The sequence below is a fragment of the Mustela erminea genome, chromosome 6 (assembly GCF_009829155.1).
Source record: "Mustela erminea isolate mMusErm1 chromosome 6, mMusErm1.Pri, whole genome shotgun sequence".
Classification (NCBI taxonomy): Eukaryota; Metazoa; Chordata; class Mammalia; order Carnivora; family Mustelidae; genus Mustela; species Mustela erminea.
The window spans coordinates 104,542,884-104,556,175 of record NC_045619.1 but is presented as its reverse complement, the minus strand read 5'-3'; the positions used below and the strand labels follow the sequence as shown (position 1 = coordinate 104,556,175).

Here is a 13,292-nt window from a genome sequence, read left to right as displayed (position 1 = left end):
CATCTGGAGGTTTCTTTAAAAAAGTCAAACAAACTTCTATCCTGCCATTCCACTCCTAAACAGTGACCCAAGAAACTATCCTGCCATGCCACTCCTAAGTATTTACCCAAGAGAATAAAAAATTCTGTCACACAAAGACTTGTACTTGAACATTCACAGAAGCTTTATTTGTAGTAGCCAAAAACAACACAAATACTCATCAACGGGTGGATGGGATAGGCGAGCAAACAGTCACATACACACATGATGGAACACTACTCTGCATTAAAAGGAATAAACTATTGATCCAAGCAACAAAATGGGTAAGTCTTGAAATTGATTATTTCAACTGTAAGCAAATAAACAAAACAAAACAAAACAAAACAAAAACGTGGTATGTGAGCAAAAAAAGCCAGACAGAAAGAGTATGTAGTTTTTGATTCCATTTATATAAAATTGTAAAAATAAAGACTAGCTTATAGTGACAGAAAAAAGATAAGGGAGGGTGAAGAAGGGTGAAGAGAGATTACAAATGGGTAAGAGGGGAGTTTTGGGGGGTGTGGATACATCCACAGTCTTAAGTGTGATCATTTCATGGAAATATATATATGTGCATATATGTATGTGTGTACATCTGTACCTATGTGTATGTATGTCCATATACAGGTATATGCATACACACATAGATATCCATCCATCCATACATATGTACATACAAATATATATCAGAACTTACCAAATTATATAATTTTTTTTTTTTTTAAAGAAAGAGAGAGCATGAGCAGAGCGTGGCAGAGTGGGAGAAACAGAGAATCCCAAGCAGGCTCCATGTGCTGAGCGTGGACCTGGACACGGAGCCCAGCTCAGAGCCAAGATGAGGCTCGAGCCCATAACCCTGACATCTGATCTGGGCCAAAACCCAGAGTCAGATGTTCTACCCACTAAGCCACCTAGGTGTCCCTCAAATTGTACACTTTAAATATGTAGTTTTTTGTATGTCCATAGCTGAATAGATCTATTTAAAAAGAGAGAGATGACAGGGGCAGGTCAGTACCTTGTCCTATCCCCGGACTTGCAGGTCTAACCCCGCCTACTGTATCTATCCCCAGGAGCCTGATTCTTCCTTCTTTTTTTTTTTTTTAATTTTATTTATTTATTTGATAGATGGAGATCACAAGTAGGCGGAGAAGCAGGCAGAGAGAGGGGAGGAAGCAGGCTCCCTGCCGAGCAGAGAGCCCAATACGGGGCTCGATCCCAGGGCCCTGGGAACGTGACCTGAGCCCAAGGCAGAGGTTTTAACCCACTGAGCCACCCAGGCGCCCCCTGATTCTTCCTTCTAAATGCAACTCTGACAAGCAGAAAATTAAGTAATTTCCCTGAGAAAATCTTCAGTCCCTTACTGTAGGGAGCTCAGTGGACTCTGCAAGTAAGAGGACGGGGCAGACCATTCATTCAGCCCCCTTTCTCTTACCCCTTCTCCCCTGGCTTGGCCTGTGATCTCTGCACAGCATCTGTGGGTTTTCCAAGGGAAACAGAAAACAAAACAACAGAATGGCTTCTGCTTTTGTTTCAAAAATAAAATGGCAGCCGTGTGACTGGCTTGGCTGTTTCATACTTGGGTGAAGCCCAGCGTTGCTCTGGGCTCAAGGCTGCACCCAGCTTTCTGCCTCCAACACTTCTTAGACCAATGGACAGTACGGCCATACAGGGGAACCGGTGGGGTAGATCCCAGAAGGAAAGGGAAAATGCCATCGCCATCACAAGAGGAACAGTTCGATCTGAACTTGCGGACCATTCTTCTCCCTCCAGAGTGGTTCCATAAAAGCCCTTATACACAGATGGAAATAATCCAGCTCTCAAACATTTCCAGGAACATTTCCCAGATTTCCGAAGTCATTCTAGCCGCTTAGTAACTGCTACAGTCGGAAAGGTCATAGATCAAACTTAAATCCCTCCTAGAGCTTCTGAGCTAATTGCCCCCTTACTCAGGACTCGGTGGAGATGGAGGGCAGCTGGTACCCCCCACACACTGCACGCCCGCTGAGCCCTTGAAAGCAGCTACTAAATCACCCAGATCCCCCCCGAATCTCTCCTGCAGCAGGCAGTGGGGAAATCGAAAGCACAAAAGGCATCTTGGGGATCCGCTGGAATCTCTGTAATCATCCCGGCTTCAATGGAGGTGTTCTCCATACATCCAGGGGCTCAGCCATTCCCTCTGAGTGGAAAGAGTCAAAAGAAGTTGGGGGGGGCGGGTGGGCAAGCAGGTGTCAAACTGCAGAGGGTGCAGGAGGGGCATGGATCAAAGCACCGAGTACTAAGATGCATAGAATGTCAGGGTTCCCGTCGCAGCCCATTTCAAGCTACCAGCAATCAGCCCTCACTGAGAAGAAATTGTGAGGCTAATGTTTCTGCACAGGGTGTCCTGATTTTCTGATCTTCCCCAGGACTGTCTGCACAGGCGATGGGAGCTGATGTCTCCTTAGGCTCTGTCCCCCCACCTCCCTCCTGCCTGAGACTTCAGGGGCACAGTCCACTTCAAATGCATCTTTTTAAAAAAAAAAAAAAAAAGATTTTATTTATTTATTTGAGAGAAAGAGAGTAGTGGGGGTAGGGGGCTGAGGGAGAAGCACAATCCCCATAGAGCAGGGAGTCCGATGCTGGACTCAAACCCACGATCCTGGGATCATGACCTAAACCACTGAGCCACCTAGGTGCCCCCTTAAATGCATCTTAGTACTTGGGGAAAACATGCTGTGACCAAACCTCAGGGTTTCATAGTTGGCCTGCCCGTTATCCATGCGCATGGCCCTCCCCTCCTCCACACAGCTCTAGGCAGACCCTCTGGTGGGACCAGGACAGTGAGGTGGGCAAATGGCTCCTTTTGGTGGGAACAAAGATGCTGCTTTGCAGGACCCCTTTCAGCACCGCACGTGCTCAAGACTAAGGATTTAAAGCACAAGAACCAGAGCAGTCTGGAAAGGGCATCTTCCCTGTGCTGCACGCCTTTGTTACCTACTTCTTGGACACAGTGCAGGGGGCCTTTGCAACAACCCTACCCCTTCTCCAACTGGCCTCTTATTGTGGTGGATAAGAATGCAAACTCCAAGGCCAGGCTGCCCACAGCACGAGCTACATGGCCACAGATACGTTTCTTAAGCTCTCTATGCCCTGCTTTCCCATCCGTAAGATGTTAGCTATAGTTATTATTTTTTTTTAATTTTTTTATTTCTTTTCAGCATAGCAATATTCATTGTTTTTGCACATTTTTTTTTTAAGATTTATTGTTTAGGGGCGCCTGGGTGGCTCAGTTGGTTAAGCGACTGCCTTCAGCTCGGGTCATGATCCCAGGGTCCTGGGATTGAATCCCGCATCAGGCTCCCTGCTCCATGGGGAGTCTGCTCCCTCTGACCTTCTCCCCTTTCATGCTCTCTCTCACTGTCTCTCTCTCAAATAAATAAATAAAATATTTAAAAATTTAAAAAAAATTTATTGTTTAGTCATCTCTACACCCAGCGTGGGTCTTGAACTCACAACCCCGAGATCAAGAGCCGCCTGCTCTGCTGACTGAGCCAGCCGGGTGCCCCTGATTATCATTCCTATTATGGAACTCAGGGGGCTTGCTCCCCTCCAGATCAGGAAGCCCGTCCATCAACCAGTGGCTGCCAGAGCTGGGTGGGACTTAGTGGTGTAATGTCACCCACCCAAGGTCACTGGGAAGGCCACTTGCCTCATCAGCCCACATAAAGGGGCAGGTATACGGAAGGAAGCGGCTTTGGGAGAGCCTTCTTACCACTCCGCTGCCTGCTGTCGCTTATGCAACAGCTCTATCCTGCCTCCTCTTCCCTCCAATTAGGTCCAATTTCCTTGTTCTCGCCTTAAGGGAGACAGGGAACAGCTGTCTTCTACCTCCATAAAATAACTCTTCCAGGTCTGGACAACTATTATTAAACATCCCCCTTCACACGTCTCTTGCTCTATTATAAGATACATGAAAGGCCCCGATAATGGTTTGAGGTCTCTGTGAGATGGTTGCTGTTCACCCCAATTCCTCTAATAATTAGTGGTTGTAAACCACTTTGGAGATAAAAGGCATTTTATAAGAGCTAAGTCCTATTATGATTAGCTTTCCAATATTTCCTAGCTGATGTTGATGAGCACATGAAAGCCAAACACCGCCCCAGCGTGATATCGGGTGGTTAATTAGATGGAGTTCAAGGCGGCTGGTGTATATTAAAGAAACTGCTGCAAAATTTAACAACATTAAAAAAGTGCCTGCTTTCTTTCTAGCACAAACAAGCTCTTTTCAAAGGCTGTCAGGGTTGACGCCTGCGAGACAAGGGCCCGGTGAGGACCAAGAGCTCATCGACCCTCTGGGCCTGGAAGAGAAAGACACAGGGATGACACCTGACTTTGTATAAAGGTCCAGTGTCAGCAGGAGACTAGGGACCCTGTCTCATTGTATCAGGTTTGGCTATCCTTCTGTGATATGAGCAAGTGAAGTAACGCCATCCCCGCTTTGCAGACGAGGAAGCTGCAAAGTGAGTTTTAGAGGCGGACGGCAGCGCGTACAGCAGGACAAAGTTGAGGCAGAAGTGATGGGGTGACACTGTTGATGCCCCGCCCACATCCCCTGGGATATTTGTGCCCTCCCCTCAGCGTCCGCACGCCTTTGCTTCTAACTCCCTGCACCTGTGCCTCTTAGAAGGCCGGCCCTTGGGCTGCAGCCCTGGCTTTGCCCACACAGACAGAGCCAGAAGGGCGCGGGTTCCCTGGTCACCTCGAAACAGTGGGAAGCCAATGACAGACTGGAGGAGAGCGTGAAAGCCCAGCGGGGACAAACTCTGAGCTGTGATTTACAGCTTAGATCACTTCTGTGGGACCAAGCTGAGGCTAGAACGCCACCTGACACGGCCCTTGGCCACTTCTCTCTTGTCCTGCTTCCCACCCTTAACTACGTTGTCCCGGGAGCATTGCCTTAATTCCATCAGCTTGCATGTGGGTCCCCCTCTCAGGATCTGCTTCTGGGGAACCCAGACTAAGATGACTTTCAACTCAGCATTCATGAGAACATTAAATACATTCTCCCAGGTCTCCTCAATTCCAAACCTTCCTTTCCAGACCTCCAACCTAAGATATCCATGGATCTCTGTGTCCCGCCTCCCCTCCATCCCGCACCCCGGCCCCCGCCGCCACCAAGGCCCTTTACTCTCAGAGTCTCGGTTTTCCTTGGGATTGTGATGTCCTAACTGCTTCTAGAAAAACTAACCTCTGGGCTCTCCATGCGTCCATGGAAATCCCTGGACCAGGCAGATGGTGTGAGAGATACAAAGATATATTTAAGACTATCCCTTTCCTCAATGAATTTACAATTTTGCAGGAGGACAAGATACAAACACAGGAGGTAGGTGATGAGAGCCACGTGGGTGTACACGAAGAAAGTTGCCTGAACAAGCAACTCTGAGAATGGTCCCCCAAAACAAGGTGACTGTCCACAGTGTTTCACGCCACCCAATTCTGGCTTTTTCATTTCATCTTACATGTTCAAGCAAACAGAGGTCAGCTCTGGCAGAGATAATCCGAAGGAGTAGGTAACTCAAAAAAGCCCAGCTTGCATTTAACTGGTCTGCATTATCTTTTTTAAATAGTACTTCCTTGGGGAACAGCTTCAGAGAGGTCAAGTAATTTGTCTCAGGAAAACAGCTAATTAGCGACAGAGTATGAATTCAATCTTAAGCCTGCCTGACTCTTTAAAACCTCAGTTTCTCTACCTGTGAAATGGGACCAATGATTCCCATCTTACCGAATTGTGATAAGAATTAAAAAAAAATAATATACAGAGGGTAAAAAAAATCCGATATAATAAGCAGGATGTAGTAGGTGATAAGTATTATTACTTATTATTACTTATAAGTATATAAGTATTATTCCCAGAGGTAATGTTATTGAACCTCAGGGTATGAATATTTTTATATGCATATTTTAAAAAAATTTTTTATTTTTTAAAGATTTTATTTTTTAATTTGACAGACAAAGATTACAAGTAGGCAGAGAGGCAGGCAGAGAGAGCGGAAGGGATGCAGGCTCCCTGCTGAGCAGAGAGCCCAAAGTGGGGCTCGATCCCAGGACCCTGAGATCATGACCTGAGCCGAAGGCAGAGACTTTAACCCACTGAGCCGCCCAGGCGCCCCATATGATATTTTAAAGGCTCTTAATACAGACTACCAAACTGCTTTCCAATAAATAAACAAATAAATAAGCCCCTCAAAACTTCAAACACAGTTAAGCAAGGCATGACAGCATCACCAAGGGGACCTCACCATGCCTCCTTTCGGCTTTTAGGATAAATCTGACATCGGCACAATGACCACCACCTCTTTACAGACCTCTTCTCCCACCTTCCTCACTGCATTTGCTGCCCTCAAATGATTTCCTATCCTCTCAGCAGCGTAATGCCTCAGCATCTTCAAACATACGTTTACTTGCCTGGCATGCCCCTCCCCTTGTCTACGCTAAGTCCCACGAACACTGAAGAGTTCCATTTAAGGGTCACCTTCTCTGAGCATTCACCTTGACCTCGGTACAGTCTTTAATGCTTACATGCTCTTCCTCAGGGCTCCCAGAGCCTCCTAGACTCAGCCTGCTGCAGGAATTAGTCATGTAGAGATTCGCTTGTCAGTGCTCCTCTGTCCCTCTCTTTCTCTCTCTCAACCTCTCTCTCTGCCTCTCACCACCTGCAGATGCCTTGGAAAGAATGGATCACATCTCATTCCCTGCACTTAGCAAAATATCTGGCTCACTGGCAAAGCTAAATGGAAGAACATCTACAAAGAATAATTAAAAAAAAAAAAAGTGAGCCTGCGTTCTCGTTTCTGATTTAAGCTATAGCAGATAAGAAAACCAAGGGCCACGGTGCCATGTATCTTCTACCATACTCCAAGAGCTAAATTCAAACATTTTCTCCCCGGTCACAGTCCTGCAGGAATCATGATGAGTTTGGATAGCATAGTCCTATCATGAATTTTAATGGCTGGTAGAAAAGGAAAGGCGAAGAAGGACAACGAGGACTCCTAACTGCAGAGATAAGCCTGCCTTGCAGCTTGGCCAACGGTCCCTAACCTTGCCTCCTCACACCTCTGTCTGAGTTCTTTCTCTGTTACCCGTTCTTGCTCGGTCTCAAGCTTCTCTATCAAAAGGCTGGCAGGAACCACAGTGTCCTAAAAGGTTCTGAGCAGGCATCAAAAAATCGGATTCAAGTGCTGGGAAAATGGGTTCATTTCTCTGAAAAGGTACAAATAACCGTTGCTTACCCATTCCAACGGAGGAAGGTCAGATGAAACACGAGATGTGAAAGTGAATTCCAATGCTATATACAAATACAAATATATCCTTATCATTGTGAGGGGAGAGGTCAGAGAGCAGAGGAAGGACAACAGAAGACAGCGGGCATGCTCCACGGGGGCATTGGCTCCTGCGAGTGACTGTGGAACAGCAAACCACACACACAGACCACCAAAGGTTCCAGGCTTTTCTGCCCTATGCAAAAGAGCTAGAACAAATGACAAACTTTCTCCTGCAGAGGCATTGCTCAAACAAATGTAAGTGATATCTACTTATTTCACCAATTTCTTCAATGTCGGAGAACTGACCTCTGTCATCTAGGTTTTAAGGAATGTGGTACCCGGGGCGCCTGTGTGGCTCAGTTGGTTAAGCGGCTGCCTTCGGCTCAGGTCATGATCCTGGAGTCCCGGGATGGAGTCCTGCATCGGGCTCCCAGCTCCATGGGGAGTCTGCTTCTCCCTCTGACCTCTCCCTCTCATGCTTTCTCTCACTCTCATTCTCTCTCTCTCAAGTAGAAGAATAAAATCTTAAATAAAAAAGAAATGGGGTACCCATATCCCTGATGAGTACAGATGTAAAAATTCTCAACAAAATACTAGCAAAGCAAATTCAGTCCTATTAAAAGGATCAGACACCATGATCAAGTGGGATTCATCTCTAGGTTGCACAGATGGTTCAACATATGCAAATCAATGAATATGATACACCACATCAATGAAATGAATTATTATAAAATCATATGATCACCTCAATGGATGCAGAAAAAGCATTTGACAAAATTCAACATCCATTCATGATAAAAACTCTCAAAAAATTGGGTATAAAAAAAGCACCTCAACATAATAGAGGCCATATATGAAAAGCCCACAGTTGACATCATACTGGCTGGTGGAGGGTTGAGAGCTTTTCCTCTAAGATCAGGAACAAGACAGGGAGACCATCCTCACCACTCCTACTCAACACAGCACCAGAAGTTCCAGCCACAGCCATCAGGCACAAAAAACAGGTAAAGGGGATCCAAACCAGAGAGGAAGAAGTAAAATCATCTGTGTGTTGATAACATGATTTTACATACAGAAAATCCTAAAGAGTCCACCAAAAAACTGTTAGATGGGACCAAAAAATTCAGTAAAGTCGCAGGATACAAAACAATACACAAAATCCGTAGTACATTTATACACCAACAACACAACTCTTGAGGGTGTTACGCTGAGTGAAATCCATCAGAGGAAGACAAATACTGTATGATCTCTCTTATAGGTGGAATCTAAAAAAATAGAATTCATAGAAGCAGAGAACAGACTGGTGGCTGCCAGGGATGGGGAACGGGGGCGGGGGAGGGGGCATGGGTGAAGGGGGTCAAAAATCACAAATGTCTAGTTATGCGATGAACAAATCCTGGGGATGTGACGTACAAGTGTAATGTACAATATTGCATATTTAAAAGTGGGTGAGTGAGCGGACCTACAAGTTCTTGTAACTCTGTGCTGTGATAGGTGTGAACAAAACTAAGTGTGCTAATCATTTTTCAGTTATACATATAGGACATCATTCTATTGTACGCCTTAAACTTATGCGATGTTACATGTTCATTAACGTATTTCAAGAAAGCTGGAATAAAAAAAAAAAAAAGACAAAAGAAACTGTCCCCAAGAAGACATGGGAGAAACGGCCTGTCTGAAGACTCGGGTTTTCTAATCCAAGCACTTGCCGCTGATTCCCACAGATACTAAAAACAGGAGCAGCAGAACCACCCCAGGCCTGAATCCACGGGCTGGGGATGCAGTCTTCCCACCTTTGGTTTTTCTCACTCACCTCGCGGGTCCTGACCTGGCAGAGGATGTGTGACTCCTCACGTCTGGAGGGCACTCGCTACTGGAAATCTGAATTCCACCTGGAAACACACAGAGATGAATCACACCTTGTTTTCCACCAGGGGGCCACAGTGGAAGGGCAGGTTTTGTGCTAATTTGGGGAACATTGGAGGAAATGCCCCTCCCAGTAGAGCTGCCAGTAGAAAACAGGCCTACTTCCATCTTTTTCCAGGTTTTAGAGAGGAGGAGAAGTGTAGAGGTAGCCATGGGAAGTGTGTTTAGCGGCCTGAGTCTGGACACTGTGTCCAGCCAGGGAAGGCAGAGCCTTGTACATGGGAAGGGGTAGCCTAGAGCTAACCAAATAGCCCCTCTCAAAGCCCGAGCTCTCAGCAGTGCTCTTGAAGCTCCTCTGTACCCAATCTACAGATGCCATCCGCACTGCCGAAGCTCCTCTTTGAAACACACATGCAGAGCTGCGACCAGTATCACTGTCTTACCTAAGAAGGCAAGGCAGTAGTGTTGCCAAGAAAAGCCTAAGAGCCCCACCAGAAAAGCAAGCTGAGAGGTGCTGGAGGGAGAACGGGCTCTGGGACAAGGAGAGGGTAGGCGACCTTATCGAGTGCAGTATGGGTATGTTACGACCGTGGACCTGGAGAGGATATTTGCAGAAAGCACTGGCCACGGGCTAAACAGCATGGTCTGAGAGTGTGCTTAAAATCACTGAGGTAGCAGTGGTGATTCAATGGGGCTAGGATTATCTCTCACACCCTGCTGAGGCCCCGTCTCCACCTACAGCTGGATCTGGCAGACCCGATGTATCTGGCCAGTGAATTTGGCCTCTGTACAGCTCATACGCACAAGTCATCCAAAGCGAACGTTTCCTATTCTACGAGGGGTAATACGGCACTTGGGTGCTCCTTCCCTCATCCAATACATATTTACTGTGTGCGGGTACTGTCTGAAGTGCCGAAAGGCAGCAGGAAGTCAAATCCAGCAAGCTTTTGACCTTGTGGAACTTACAGTCCAGTGGAGAGACACAACACATCCATAAACCCTGTAAGTACTTTCAGATAGTGACGAGCGCTGGAAGACGATACCCACCCGCCCTAAGTCACCTCTCCGTACCCCTCACTGACATCCCTGCCAAGGGTGCTGCGAGCACCCGGAGCTGGGAGGCTCCACCCTCTAGTGGTTTCCCAGGCAGCAGCCTTCGCAAAGTCTGCAAGTGGGAGAACAGGAGGGAAATGTTACCCCGTCTGCCCCCAGCTGCCGATACCTGGGAAGCTTAGGTCATATCTATTTAGAAACGAAAAATTACTTGAGCTATACACAGAGACATGGATAGTATTATTGCTAGATGGTAATCTTCAGAGAGAATTTATTTTTATTTTCTTCTGAATTTGCTAATGCTTTTATTATTACAAGGTATTAGTCTGGCAGTAATGGAAAAAAATATCTTTTTAAATAAGAAGATTAGCCTCGCCAAATCAAATTAATAAGAAATACAATGGAGAGGGTGCCTGGGTGGCTCAGTCGGTTAAGCATCTGCCTTCGGCTCAGGCTATTGTCCCGGAGTCCTGGAATTGGGATCCAGCCCAGCGTTCTACTCAGTGGGGAGTCTGCTTCTTCCTCTGACCCTCCCCCTGTTCATGCTCACTCTCTCTCTCTCTCTTGCAATTGAATAAATAAAATCTTAAGAAAAAAAAAAAGAAATATATTTGGACAGTTAGGCAGGGACCAGATCTCAGGGTGGTGAATAACATCTTACCACACCACTTTGTGGTTTATAAAGCAATTGCACCAAATTGTCTCTCAACCCTCACAAGACTTTCTCAAGGTTATGCAGAAAATAAACCTCAGTGCAGGAAAATACTTGACTGTTAGGTCCTTGACTCCTTGGCCAGGATGTTTTCTCATTATTCCACCTGCCCTTTGGTAACTGACCTCATTTCTCTTTATAGCTGAAGCCTCCAGAAAGCCTCTGAGCACCCCAGGTCCTAACTCCCTCTCTCTCTGCCTTCACCCTCCCCTAAAGGGACCACACTGACGTGTTCATTCAAATGTGCGTTTACTGAGCCCCTGCCAGGTTCTGAGCACCGTACTAGGCGCTCAAGGTACTGTGGAGAATCAAAAAGGTCCCCCAGGGCTGGGAAGAGGCTTTAACTAATGAATGAGTATATGATACAAATGTAACCACAGTGAAATAAAAGTGAAGAGAGTTATGCAAAAAAATTAGCACCAAAGGGAATGGATTGGGACTGTGGCACGACTAGCCCTTAGCTCAGTAATAAGCAACACACTGTCACTGAGTCCCCAAGGCAAGTCAGGCAGACATTCTAGTTGGAGGCCAAGATGACAACAGCCCAAACCTCAGAAAAGGCATATTCTGAATGGAGAGGCAGTGGGCAAAGCCATGCGAAAAGTTAATTAAGGACTTCATGCATGCTAACAGTAATGAAACAGTCCCTGAATCCTTCTCTGGGACAGAGAAGAGTTGACCTACTCCATCATCAGAGCTAGAGGTCATTCTCAGAAGTCTGGGAACAGGAGAGAAGAGCAGGGCCACACACAATGTGCATTTAACCATACAGGACGGGGCTTCCCTGTCTGGGCGGCACGGGCTTGACCACGGGACTGCAGGACATTACAGGTGGAGAGGACTGGAGGGGGCCGGCCAGCAGGAAAGTCTTCCTCCCAGAAGGTGGGAACTGAGTGGCCTTGGAGAGGGAATGGGATTTGGGGTAATCTCATTTAGCAAGGACACCAGGATATCCGGGAACCTGGGGAACAGTCTGGGCCACTTTCTCTTCCAGACCAGGAAAACCAAACGTGGAGGCTGGTTTCCTGGCCTCTCACCTGTCTGGGAACTGGAGCGGGAAGGTCCCTCCAGCACGTCTAAGCATTTGAAGCGTCCCTCTAGTTGTGCTCAAAAGAGCCAGAAGCACTGCTGGCCACCCAAGGCTGAACATAAAGACTGATTTCAGCACCGGCCCGACTGGCAAATGAGCATGCCTGGCTAATTAGCACGCCCCTGCATGGGGTTTTTCTACAATATACCCATACATGACGCTCAGAAGCTTCCAGGCGCTGGGAGGCACTGGGGACATAAGATTCACGCCAGGTTCTGTTCTCAGTTGCCGTTTGCTATCACAGCACCGCAGCAGGGATCTGGGCTCTGGGGAGTGCCCTGCGCACACCAGCCACCGAAAGGTAACAGCAGCAATAAATATTTAATAATGGTAGCAAACTCTCATATGGGGCTCGAGAGTCCAGAAAGCCTTTTGTAACTACTGCTGCATGGATTTCGAAGGCTTTGCTGCCTTATTTGTAGTAAGGACAGGCCATGCCTCCTGGACAAGACGTATCCCCCAGACACCTCTCCATGTGACACTGAGGCATCTTCAATGACATCCGCATCTCCAAGGCACTTGGGCAGTGTGACCTGTGGGTAGCAGAGGGGAGTCTTGGGCGAAAGTCCTGGGAAGCTGTGCTCATCCCGGATCTCGTTCTGTGCCTTCTCTGCTTGAGAAACCCAAGGCTGGGGCTTTAGATGGCTCTGGGTTCAAGTCCCAGCTCTGTCCCTCACGACCTGGGTGACCCTCAGCCAATTATCTGACTTCTCTGGGCCACCTGCTTGCTCCATTAAACATGGGTAATTGGGATCTGTCTCATAGAGTTGTCCGGAAGATAGTAAGATACAGAACACATGAAGGGCCTAGTACCGGGCCTGCCCTTACTTAGCGCTCAGTGAGTACGGATTCCATTCACTACAGAAGCTGCAAACCACAGGCGGCCCCTGAGCACCCAAAAGGTGGCCCGTCCCCCTCGAGAAGCATTAAGAATAACCTCTTGCAAGAAAAAAGGGATGTCGAACACCAGATTGACACATTCGTAGACTGACTATGTGTGAAACGATATTTGGGCTATAGCAGGTCAAATGAAATGTTAATAAAATTAAATTTTCCGCTGTTCCTTTTCCTTTTTCCTGATGCGGCTACGAGAATATCGACAAGCACACGTGGGGCCCATGTCCGATCCCTACAACACAGCACTGCTCTGGCCATGGGAGTTCCACAAAGGCCGAGGCTTTGCGGCTTCGGCTCACTGCTGTGTCCCCAGCGTGTGGAACAGGGCCTGAGTCGATGAGGGAGCCTCCAAGTG

At 47.2% G+C, this 13,292-nt stretch overlaps 1 protein-coding gene across 10 annotated transcripts in view; it reads right to left on the bottom strand.

Moving 5' to 3' along the window:
• The window catches only part of CRACR2A (calcium release activated channel regulator 2A), a 196,540-nt gene that overhangs the window by 88,919 nt on the left and 94,329 nt on the right, over positions 1-13,292 (bottom strand). The window lies entirely within an intron of this gene.